This window comes from Gopherus flavomarginatus, unplaced genomic scaffold (genome assembly GCF_025201925.1).
Source record: "Gopherus flavomarginatus isolate rGopFla2 unplaced genomic scaffold, rGopFla2.mat.asm mat_scaffold_2611_arrow_ctg1, whole genome shotgun sequence".
NCBI classification, from domain to species: Eukaryota; Metazoa; Chordata; order Testudines; family Testudinidae; genus Gopherus; species Gopherus flavomarginatus.
Window position 1 is genome coordinate 12355 of NW_026114930.1, and position 12310 is coordinate 24664.

A 12310-nucleotide genomic window follows, 5' to 3' on the forward strand; every position below is an offset into this window, starting at 1 on the left:
CCCCTGGAGCTATGGTTCTGGCCCCCAGGGGTTGGGCCCATGGAGCTATGGTTCGGGCCCCCAGGGGTTGGGAAACTGGAGCTGTTGTTGGGGCCGCCAGGGGTTGGGCCCCTGGAGCTGGTGTTTGGGCCCCCAGGGGTTGGGCCCCTGGAGCTATGGTTCGGGCCATCAGGTCTTGGGCCCCTGGAGGTATGGTTCGGGCCCCCAGGGTTTGGGCCCCTGGTGCTGGTGTTGGGGCCCCCAAGGGTTGGGCCCCTGGAGCTATGGTTCGGGCCCCCAGGGGTTGGGCCCCTGGAGCTATGGTTCGGGCCCCCAGGGTTTGGGCCCCTGGTGCTGGTGTTGGGGCCCCCAAGGGTTGGGCCCTTGGAGCTGGGGTTGGGGCCACCAGTGGTTGGGCCCCTGGAGCTATGGTTCGGACACCCAGGGTTTGGGCCCCTGGAGCTGGTGTTGGGGCCCCCAGGGGTTCGGCCCCTGTAGCTATGGTTCGGCCCCCAGGGGTTGGGCTCCTGGATCTGGTGTTGGGGCCCCCAGGGGTTGGACCCCTGGAGCTATGGTTCGGTCCCCAGGGGTTGGGCCCCTGGAGTTATGGTTCGGGCCCACAGGGGTTGGGCCCCTGGAGCTGGTGTTGGGGCCCCCAGTGGTTGGGCCCCTGGAGCTGTGGTTCGGACCCCCAGGGTTTGGGCCCCTGGAGCTGGTGTTGGGGCCCCCAGGGATTGGGCATCTGGAGCAATGGTTCGGGACCCCAGGGGTTGGGCCCCTGGAGCTGGTGTTGGGGAACCCAGGGGTTGGGCCCCTGGAGCGATGGTTCGGGCCCCCAGGTGTTGGGCCCCTGGAGCTGGTGTTGGAGCCCCCAGGGGTTGGGCCCCTGGAGCTATGGTTCGGGCCCCCAGGGGTTGAGCCCCTGGAGCTGGTGTTGGGGCCCCAGGGGTTGGGCCCCTGGAGCTACGGTTCGGGCCTCCAGGGGCTGGGCCCCTGGAGCTGGTGTTGGGGCCCCCAGGGGTTGGGCACCTGGAGCTGGTGTTGGGGTCCCCAGGGGTTGGGCCCCTGGAGCTATAGTTCGGGCCCCCAGGGGTTGGGCCCCTGAAGCTGGTGTTGGGGCCCCAGGGGTTGGGCCCCTGGAGCTATGGTTCGGTCCCCCAGGGGTCGGGCCCCTGGAGCTACGGTTCGGGCCCCCAGGGGTTGGGCCCCTGGAGCTGGTGTTATGGCCCCCAGGGGTTGGGCCCCTGGAGCTATGGTTCGGGCCCCAAGGGGTTGGGCCCCTGGAGCTATTGTTCGGGCCCCCAGGTGTTGGGCCCCTGGACCTGTTGTTGGGGCCGCCAGGGGTTGGGCCCCTGGAGCTGGTGTTGGGGTCCCCAGGGGTTGGGCCCCTGGAGCTATGGTTCGGGCCCCCAGGGGTTGGGGCCCTGGAGCTATGTTTCGGCCCCCAGGGGATGGGCCCCTGGAGCTGGTGTTGGGGCCCCCAGGGGTTCGACCCCTGGAGCTCTCGTTCGGGCCCCCAGGGGTGGGGCTCTGGGGCTGGTGTTCAGGCCCCCAGGGGTTGGACCCCTGGAGCTGGTGTTGAGGCCCCCAGGGGTTGGGCCCCTGGAGGTATGGTTCGGGCCCCTAGGGGATGGGCCCATGGAGCTGGTGTTGAGGCCCTCAGGGGTTGGGCCCCTTGAGCTATGGTTCAGGCCCCCAGGGGTTGGGCCCCTGGAGCTGGTGTTGGGGCCCCCAGGGGTTGGGCCCCTGGAGCTATGGTTCGGCCCCCCAGGAGTTGGGCCCCTGGAGCTGGTGTTGGGGCCCCCAGGGGTTGGGCCCCTGGAGCTGGTATTGGGGTCCCCAGGGGTTGGGCCAATGGAGCTATAGTTCGGGACCCCAGGGGTTGATCCCCTGGAGCTAGTGTTGGGGCCCCCAGTGGTTGTGCCTCTGGAGCTATGGTTCGGGCCCCCAGGGGTTGGGCCCCTGGAGCTGGTGTTGGAGCCCCCAGGGGTTGGGCCCCTGGAGCTATGCTTCGGGCCCCCATGGGTTGGGCCCCTGGAGCTGGTGCTGGGGCCACCAGAGGTTGGGCCCCTGGAGCTATGGTTCGGGCCCCCAGGGGTTGGGCCTCTGGAGCTATGGTTCGGGCCCCTAGGGGTTGGGCCCCTGGAGCTGGTGTTGGGGCCACCAGGGGTTGGGCCCCTGGAGCTATGTTCACGCCCCCAGGGGTTGGGCCCCTGGAGCTGGTGTTGGGGCCCCCAGGGGTTGGGCCCCTGGAGCTATGGTTCAGGCCCCCAGGGTTTGGGCCCCTGGAGCTCGTGTTAGAGCCCCCAGGGGTTGGGCCCCTGGACCTATGGTTCGGGACCCCAAGGTGTTGGGCCCCTGGAGCTGGTGAGTAGTAATAAGCTCGATAGTATTCATCACCATGCAATTTTGACAGGTTTCCACGCCCCTTTTAGGGCTTTTGTCCCGCCTTCCCACCCCCCGTTTTGGTTGGCGCTGTCGGCCATTTTGAAAAAATGTGTGTGTGTGTTTGACTAGGGGAAGTGTATTTAATATCAGGGTGGATTAAGAGAAAAGTTAAATAATATTGAAGACTAGGTTTATAAAGGGAATTTACTACGGCAAAACCTGTTTGTTAAGCACCGAATAAAAAAGCATTGAATGTATTCAATACCAATGTAGGTTAAGAAAAAAACATTATAAACTAAGTTTAAAAGGATAATTAAGTGAAGCAAAACCTGTTTTGTAAGGACATAAGCAAAAACTATAAGGAAATACTTAAAAAGTAGGTTTAAAAAAATTAACCAAGGCAAAGCCTGTTTGGGGTGCCCTGGGTAAAAAAGGGATTGAAACTTTTGACTGCCAACATAGGTTATAAAAAGCTTTTTAATATTATTAAGTAATATTAAAAACAATACAGCTAGGTTTAAAAGGGGAATTGACTGAAGCAAAACCTGTTAAGTAAGCACATGGCCAAAAACTGTAAAGGGGTCCTAAGAAAAAGGCTTTTTAAAAACATTAAAAACTAGGTTTAAAAGAAAATGTACTAAGGCAGTGTAATAAAAGTGAATAAAACGTATTAAAACTAGTCAATACCAATGTAGGTTAAGAAAAAACGAGGTTTTAAAAGGAAAATTGACAAAGAGAAAGCCTGTTCTGTAAGCACAGGGTAAAAACTCTATAAAAAAGTGGCTAAGAAAAATACAATAAAGCTCAGGGTAAAATTAAAAAATGTTTACCTTTGCAGTCTTTTTGTAAAACGAGGCAGCTTTTCTGGTTTAACCCTAGTAAATAAAACACATTAAAACTAGTGAATGCCAATGCAGGTTAAGAAAAAACGAGTTTTTAAAAGGAAAATTGACCAAGGGAAAGCCTGTTTGGTAAGCCCGGGGTAAAAAAGCATTCAATATCAGTGTAGATTAATTAAAAAGAGCAAAGATAGAGAGCACGCGGCGGAATCAGAATGAGACAGAGAGAGAGAAGCAGGCAGAGTCTGTTTAGTAAGCACAGGGTAAAAAAGCATTCAGAATCAGGGCGGGTTACAAGACAAGAAAAGCGAGGAGAGAGTCCGCTTTGGAAAGAGCAACGATAGAGAGCACAGGGTAGGATTAAAGAGAAAGAGAGAGAATTGTTACCTTTGCCCGTCTTTCTGTAGAATGAGGGAGATTTCCTGCTTCTGACACTCTCCAGCTTGTTATCACCGCTTTTGGATCGGCCCAATCAGAGGTGGTTTTACAACAGCGTCATAGAATTCATTTTCCTGAACCAACCAATCCTAGTGTTTCAAGAGTTTAAGCAAGAGCCTTTTAAAAACCGGTTATTGTCTACCAATCAGCATGTGTTTTTGTGTATAAAAACACGTGGTTTTGCGAGCGGGTTTTTCAACACAGAGAAACTAACTAAACACAAAGGCATGTCCCTGTACAAAACACCTACAGAAGCCAAGAAGCCGGAATTGCCCCTGGGTGCGCCAGACCGTGTTCAGAAAAGAAGGCTCCTTTACAGTTGTTTTGCCAACGAGAAAGGCTTGTTGTCGAGCCCTGTGTTTTATTCTGAAAGAGAACTGAAAAAAGAGGAGCCACAGCCGTTTGTAAAAAATCAAGTGCGAAAAAATTTGTTGTCAGATTTGGAAAAAACAGAATTAAAGGCAGAAGTAAATCTTTTTTTTTTGTAACAAATTACAAAATGTTTTATAAAAATAAAGGGTTAAATCTTTTCTTTTTATAGGGGAGAATGGAAGAAGAGCCTATATATGAGGACATGGCAACCGAGGAACAGCCGCAGGATAGCGATGTTGAAAACCAACCTATGGACCCCGAGTTGTGGAAAGATGGCGATATTGTTACGGTATAAGCTTTATTAGTTGTAAAAAAAAATAAAAAATTATTGTATTTACACTTTTAAAAAATGACTTTTGATTTTTAACAGATAACCAAGCCTGGGCCGTACAAGATTACTGCTTTGGTGTGTAACAAACTGCCAACAGTTGCAGAGACAGAAACACCCGAGGAGGTAAAGACAGCTTAATTTATTTGAAATATATATATATATATATATATATATATATATGTGCATGACACTAATTAAGCGTTAATATACGGTTGGTTTAATAATAGGCTGCTGAAACTATGATTGACGAAGGTGATTCAGAAACAAAGGACACAAACGGGGTGTCAATAGTAAAACCCAAAGAACACTACAAGGTAAAAATTACTTAAATAATTTAAAAAATATATAAATATAAACATATGTAAGAGTGGTAAAATAAAACTATATGTTTTGTGTTTAATAACAGGAAGATGATATGGGGTTCAACGGTGCGACAGTCGAGGATGATGATAATTCAGAATCAGACGAGGGTACGACCGAGGTAGCACAAATAAACTCTAGGCTTTTTTATTTTAAAATTTTTGCATCAAAAAACTTAAAATATGTTTTTACAATGTTTTTAACAGACATCTTCAGAGGATGAAAAGAGGCGGTCTCTAAGTAGAACAGCCGTAATATGTACCTGTTGTTTTTGTGTGAAGCAAGATGTTAAAAAAAAGTCTGTAAAAAGTGAAGAGAGTGACCAGAAAAGCGGTGAAGAAAAAGAGGATCCAGTTATGGTTGATATTGTTAGAGCTGTTGTAGTAAAAGCCTTTTACCACTGTTTGAAAAAACAACTTTTGGAAAACTGTGCAGCCTGCGCTGTAAATAAGTCCAACCCTTTTAGTCACCCTTGTATTTTTTGGGATCGCTCAGAAGTATTTTACCAGCTTAGACGTATTTCTTCTAAACTGAACGCGGCCCAGCTGGTAAATGTAATTATAGCTGAAGGCTACAAACTAAAAAAGCTTAACATAACCACTGAAACTATAACCAAAGTTGTTAAAATGATTAGGGAGGTTGGAAAATCATCTGACCCGGTGGCCTTGCTGGTAGATCTGTCAAAAGAGGTGGCCCCCTATATTGGCCGAGCGGTGTGTAGCAGAGTTCGCCAAATGGATTATAAAACTTTTTACATGCAAGGTTGTGACCCCAGAGGCTTAAAAAATATATATTAATTAAAAATGCATTGTTAAAAGAAACTGTATCACAGTTTTTATATTATTTTGCTTAACCGTTAAAAATGTATGTAATTGTATCGTATTACTTTACTGCCGCTTTAAAAGTTAAATGTGTATAAACGTTGTTGTGTTAAATAAAAACAAAAGCAGAAACAAACTTTTGTGTATACAGTGTTTTAAAGCAAGACGGGGTAAGCATGGCAAAGCTGCTAAAAAAAATTTATTACTCACCCGAAAAAGTTGGTAGTTTTGGGGGCATAACACCCTTATTTCAGGCCGCTAAAAGACACCGTAAAAGCTTAAGCAAAAAGCAGGTTTCCGCTTGGCTTGCGGATCAAGATGCTTACGCTTTACATAAACCTGCAAGGCTTAAATTTAAAAGAAATAAAACAGTGGTGTCTAATGTGGATACACAATGGCAGGCAGATTTGGTTGATATGGCCGCCTATTCTAAAGACAATGACAACCGTAAATATATTTTAACAGTGATAGATATTTTGTCTAAATACGCCTGGGCGGTAACCCTAAAAAATAAAACAGGAAAAGAGGTGGCAGAGGCGTTTAAAGCTATTTTTTCAAAGGGGCGCGTGCCTCAAAAATTACAAACAGACCGAGGAAAAGAGTTTTTAAACAAAGCTTTAAAAAATTTGTTTAAGCAATATGGAGTACACCATTTTGTTACCAATAACGAAGTTAAAGCGGGAATTGTGGAGAGGTTTAACAGAACTTTAAAATCAAAAATGTGGAGGTATTTTACCGCCCGTAACACCTTTCGCTACATTGATGTGCTGCAGGCCTTCATAGACGGTTACAACAGAAGTTATCACAGAACTATTAGAGGGCGCCCAATTGACGTGACAGAAGCTAATGCGCTAAGCGTGTGGAAAACCGTCTACGGGGGTAGTTTTAAAATAAAGAGGCAACGTGTGGTTTTTAAAAAAGGGGATCACGTAAGAGTATCTAAAACGAAGGGCACTTTTGAAAAGGGCTATCAGCAAACCTTTACCGATGAAATATTTATCGTGTCAGGGGTTTTATTAAGAGGACAAAGACCGGTGTATGCATTACAAGATTATGAAGGGGAGGAAGTTGTGGGGTCTTTTTATCCTGAAGAATTACAAAAAGTAAACCCTAACCAGGACCGAGTTTACAAGGTAGAAAAAATTTTAAAAAAAAAAGGTCGGGGAAGAAACAAATATTTCTTTGTAAAATGGAAAGGTTGGCCTAAAAAATTTAATAGTTGGGTTAAAGCGTCTCAAGTGCAGGACCTTTAATAAAAAAATGACTGAACAAAGTTTTTATATGACATTACCAAGCAACGCCTCAGCGGGGGCTTTTCCTCAAAATACTAGTTCCAATTTTACAATACAACTAGCCAAGCCTTTAAATTTAATAGGGCGGTGGGATGTCGCTTTATCGGAAATTCATTATTGTCACTCTTGGAACACGCTTCTTTTCGATACAGCATTTACGTTAGCATCGGAAAAAAAAATTCGAACCTACTACATGGATGCCGGCTATTATTCGAGCATTCACCATTTAATAGAAGTCATCAACAAGAATATAGACAAAGATGCCGAAAAACCAAATGCCTACGTTATTTACAACCCTGTGACTAGAAGGGTTCAGCTAAAACCAAACGATGGAAAGTACTTTTTTTCCACAGGTGGTAAATTGGCAACAATACTGGGAATGCTTTCAAATCATCCGTGTAGGATTGCACCGTACCCCGCAGACATTACGGGGGGTTTTAACTCTTTATACGTGTACACCGACATAGTGGAACATCAGTTAGTGGGGGACTACTATGTGCCGCTGTTGCGCTGCGTTCCCATCCGTGGTAGCAACAACGAATTTGTTACAATAACGTATGACAAACCGCATTACGTCCCCGTAAGTAAGCAGCACATCGGAACCATTACTATTGAAATAAAGACGGATCAAAATAAACACGTTTCATTTAGTTTTGGAAAGGTAATTGTTAAACTACATTTGCGTCCCAAAAAAGCTGAAGAATGGTAACTATGAAAAACTACGGGGACCCCTTTTTTGTATAGAAAACTACTACAAGGCCCAGGCTGGCTATGGCTTACCAGGATATCAAGGATTACCCGTTATGTACGGGGCAGGTTTAGGAGGAATATTTCGCAGCCTTTTTAGAAAAGCCGTGCCACTTTTAAAAAGAGGTTTTGACATTATTAAACCCCACATGAAAACAGCCGCGAAAAATATAACCAGAGACGTCGTAAACCACGTATCTAGCGCAGTTATAAACAAAATAGGAGCACAGGAAGGTTCCGGTTTAGTGGTAATGAGAAGAAAAAGAGCAGCGTTGCGCCAGCCCTTTAAAGGCCCACCTAGACCCTTTAAAAAAAAAAAGCTGTGAGAAGAGGTCTTAGCCATATACCAAAAAGGCGTCCTAAGAAGAGGAAGCGTCGCGCTACCAGCGATAAAAGGGATATATTTTAAAATGGCTTTTATTCATTGTGGCTCTGACGAATGCACCAAATCGGAGCTGGATTTATTTCAAATAGCCCCCACACAAACCAGTATTGAAAATAGCTTTTATGTAGAGGTGCCTCCTTTGGCCGCTTTAACGGTAAATGCCCCTCTTGAATTTTTTATTTCGGGACATGGGGATCATTACTTAGACCTTAACAACACGCTGCTGTACGTGTGCTGCAAGGTGACAAAAGAAGACGGATCAGACATTGATGATGGTGCCCGGGTGGCCCTAACAAACTACCCCATCGCCACTCTTTTTAACCAGCTGGATGTTACTTTAGGCGATCGTCTTATTAGCCAGAGCAACAATTGTTACCCTTACAGAGCCTTAATAGAGCTAATTTTAAACTACAGCCATGACACCCTCGCTACTCAGTTTTCGACAGGCGGATTTTATAAAGACACGGCAGGGGGCCACGAAAGCACCCTTTTGGTCGGCCAGGCCAATGAGGGGTTTATACGCAGGGCCGAACTAACGGCCGGCAGCAGGAAACTGGATTTGTTGGGACCTTTACACAGCGATTTGTTTTTTCAAGAAAAACTACTGCTAAACGGCGTGGATTAAAAATCAAACTAACACGTAGCAAAGATGTTTTTTGCCTTATGAGCGGCACTGCCAACGAGAATTATAAAGTACACATTATTTCGGCGTCCCTGTTTGTAAAACGTGTAAAAGTAACCCCGGGGGTTCGTTTGGGGCACGCTGAAGCTTTAATGACCGCCAACGCTAAGTACCCCGTAGACCGGGTAAGCATAAAGGTGTTTAGCATACCGGCCGGCAGTCGTGTCAGTAACCAGGAAAACCTTTTTTTGGGGCAGCTACCCAAGCAGCTAGTAATCGGTTTTATAGATAACGACGCCTTCAGCGGCAGCTACGTTAAAAACCCTTTTAACTTTAAACATTATAACATTAATTTTGTGGCCTTGTATGTGGATGGCGAACAGGTGCCAGCAAAACCCCTACAACCCGATTTTGAAAATGGAAACTGCGTGAGAGAGTACATGCAGCTCGTGCAGGCTACTGGAAAATATGTAAAAGATCGATCGCTCTTAATTAACCGCGATGAATTTGCCCAGGGCTATACGCTGTACGCCTTTGATTTGACCCCGGATCAGGAGTGCGCCGACCATTATTCTTTAATTAAAACTGGAAACCTGAGAGCGGAAATTCGGTTTGCAACGGCTTTGCCCTCTACGGTTAACATGATAGTGTATGGGGTTTTTGATAACGTGCTCGAAGTAAATCATAGAAGAAACGTTCTGTTTGACTATATGTAATCATGAACACCGTGCAGCTACGAGATATTTTATCAAAGGACCCTTCTTTTTTAGATGTTTTTTCTAGCGATTTGCTTCCGAAAAGTTTTGTGTCCGGAAGACCTTTGGGGCTTATTGTTAACACCCACCCCCATAAGTTACCCGGGGAACATTGGCTGGCCCTTTATTTACCGAAACGGGGGCCCGGCGAGTTTTTTGACTCCTACGGTTTTTCCCCAGACAGTAACTTTTTCCCTAAGTCTATTATGACTTTTTTAAACCGTAACTGTGATAAAGTTGTGTTTCATCAGAGACAACTACAGGACCCCCTAGCTGTAACCTGCGGTTATCATTGGATTTTTTTTTTAAACAACGTAATAAGGGTTTATCTTTTGATTGTATTTTAAAATTGTACTCCGATGATTTAGCAGAAAATGACCGCTTGGTGGTGCGATTTGTAAAAGGAAAAAGACCCGGCATGCCCAGACCTGTTTTAAGCATGTTTCAACATGTTCAAACGTGTTTATCTTGTCGTGTGTTTAAAGAGCTGCATCAATAAAACACAATTTTTAATTTTGTTTACGTTTTTTATTTTACATTGTTAACCAGTCAATTTTTCGTTTTTTAACAGGGACGCTTTTAAAAGAGGCGGTGTTACTTGTGGCCTTGACCGGCTTTAGCCCTATTTTTAGACGCTCTAAAAATTGTTTATTGGTAACATGCCCTACGACGGTCGTAGGCACGTTTAGCTCTGCCAAGGCTTTCATAAAAACATGCCACCCTTTAGGAGCCCTCTTGTTAGCGAAAGAATAAGAGCCGGTTACCCCCCCTGACTAAATCAAGCATGTGAGACCCCTCAATCGCCTTCCCCCGGTACACAAAACGGCCATTATCAGCCCAAGAAGACACATCTTTACGTTGTTTAAGCTTATTTAACAATATTTCAGCTTTTTTTTTATAGCGAGGATTTACCCCCTCCAACACCTCCTGAATAACAAAGTCCGATACATCCCCCTGAACGTTAGGAGGTTGAAACTCCTCTTGCTCTTGCTCTTGCTCTTGCTCTTGCTCAGGGGAAAAAAAAAGGTTTATTTTAGTCTTTTCCATTTCACCACGCTTGGCCAATACCAGGTATTTTTGCAGGACCGCCTCGTAGAGTTTAGCCTTTTCGTAGTCGGATAAACCGGTTCTTTGAAGAATGTCTTTCATTTCTGAATCCAACTGGCGACTGGTTGTGGTTCTGATATTTTCTTCACCGCTAGAAGCCCGCTTTATTTGTTCTAACTGGTGGCTAGGAACAAGGTACATTTTTTCGGCGTATTCCATTATCTGTTAATTAAAAGGCTTGACAGCAGGGGGAGTGCAAAGCTTAACAAAGGGCCAATAAAGCCACCAGTTTGTTTTACAATAACCTTTTTTCTTTTCAGGGATAGCTTTTTATCGCTTAGCTTTTTAATAATTTTTCGTTTTTTTTTTAAGGATGCTTATTTGTCGAGGTTTTAAAGGAATGTTTCCTTTTAAAGTGTTAAGCGCTATTTCTGAGATGGCCGCTACTAGGTCGTCAGACGCCGTACAGAGAATAGCCTTTCTTGTTGCGGCTTGGCTTTGATAAGAAATTTTAAAAGAGCCAGGTTTTTTTGCACACGGTAAGACATGTTTGTTCGGGAGGTGATTTTTTTTAAAATGGAGGATTAATAAAAAATAACTATTTTTATGGGTTTTTTTAAAGGTGTATGCACAGGGCCAGTCTGGGGGGAAAAGACCTGTTCTTAACCTGAGGTTTTCGGGCGTTGAAGCATTTAAATCCACCAGCAGATACCCGTAGGGGTCTTTGGTAGCGTCCTCAAAAGCCTCCAAAAAAAATTGTGTTTTACCAGGGTACATTGCCGGGCCAAAGTGGTGACTTGTAGTTTATCGCGGGGGTTTTTAAAAAGAACCATATATTTAGTATTTAAATTAATTGTACGGCTTTTTTTTTCCCTGACAAAACATATTTTGCACAATGTACATAATACTTAAGTTTTTGTGGTGTACGTATTTTGTAAAGGCTTTTTCAATTTCACCACTGTCAGAAGCAGACTCCATTAGATCATCTATAATAACCATATTCACTTTATTACTAGGAAATAAATGTTCATCATTAAAAGTATTAGGTAAACCTTCCAAAAATGTAATACATGAAAATTTTTGCAAGCAACTCTGTATACAGCGGTTGCCAACAGCTATAACACCACACAATATTTTCAGGCATACATGATAACAGTTTATGACCATTTTCTAACAACTGTTTTATAAAATATGATTTTCCAGAATTTGAGGGCCCACAAAGCAAACAGGAAAAGGGATGAACAAACTGAACGTGGTTTTTCATAATAATTAATACCCGTACGGCAAAGTTTTAAAAGCCTCCTCGAGGGCTCTTTTGTCGTAAATGACTTTTTGGGTTTTTTTTAGAGTTCTTGTTTCTATTAACCAGTGTTTTTTTACCCTTACGATTCCTGGCTGCTGTATTACGATTTCTTTTGGGTCCTCTCCCGCGGGGTAATCCCAGACAAGTTCTTTTAAGCTTTCAAATTAATTTTTTCACTGTTTCCTGAGTTAAGTGTGATTCCTTTTAATTTCATACAGGTTTTACCGCTGGACAGTTTGTACCCGTATGTTTTAGGTCCCGCGGACACAAACTCCACAATGTGTTCATCTGGGGGTATTTCGCTAGTTAAATCTCCTAAATAATCCCCTAGGGGGGGATTCCACTCCCCTTCTTTACTTACAAAAATTACAGAATCCGTATCATGATAAAGACACCGCTGCTGTAAACGATCTAACAAGCGGTAGAGCTCTAACCGAGCATAAGCGGTGGTAAAGCACGCTATAAACACGTTAGTGTTGCTGGAATGGGTGCAGTGTTCTTTTGCGTACTTCCAAGACACTACGGCTGTATCATCATCGATAAACTCGCACGATGACACATCGTAATAAGGTACAAAAACGTACTTAAAGAGCTCGTCCGGGTCCGTTACTATACTAGTGTTAGTCAAATT

General features: G+C 44.9%; 2 long non-coding RNA genes across 2 annotated transcripts; one reads left to right on the forward strand and one right to left on the reverse strand.

Annotated features, from left to right (window-relative positions):
- Nucleotides 1-3078: 3078 nt before the first annotated feature.
- On the reverse strand, nucleotides 3079-3913 carry LOC127042108 (uncharacterized). The gene is made up of 3 exons (XR_007771856.1): nucleotides 3895-3913; nucleotides 3594-3733; nucleotides 3079-3242 (listed from the first exon to the last, which is right to left on the reverse strand). It is a non-coding gene; the product is annotated as an uncharacterized LOC127042108 (long non-coding RNA).
- Nucleotides 3914-4269: 356 nt separating this feature from the next.
- LOC127042110 (uncharacterized) lies at nucleotides 4270-4654 on the forward strand. Its single transcript, XR_007771858.1, has 3 exons — nucleotides 4270-4305; nucleotides 4387-4470; nucleotides 4575-4654. It is a non-coding gene; the product is annotated as an uncharacterized LOC127042110 (long non-coding RNA).
- The last annotated feature ends 7656 nt before the right edge of the window (nucleotides 4655-12310 follow it).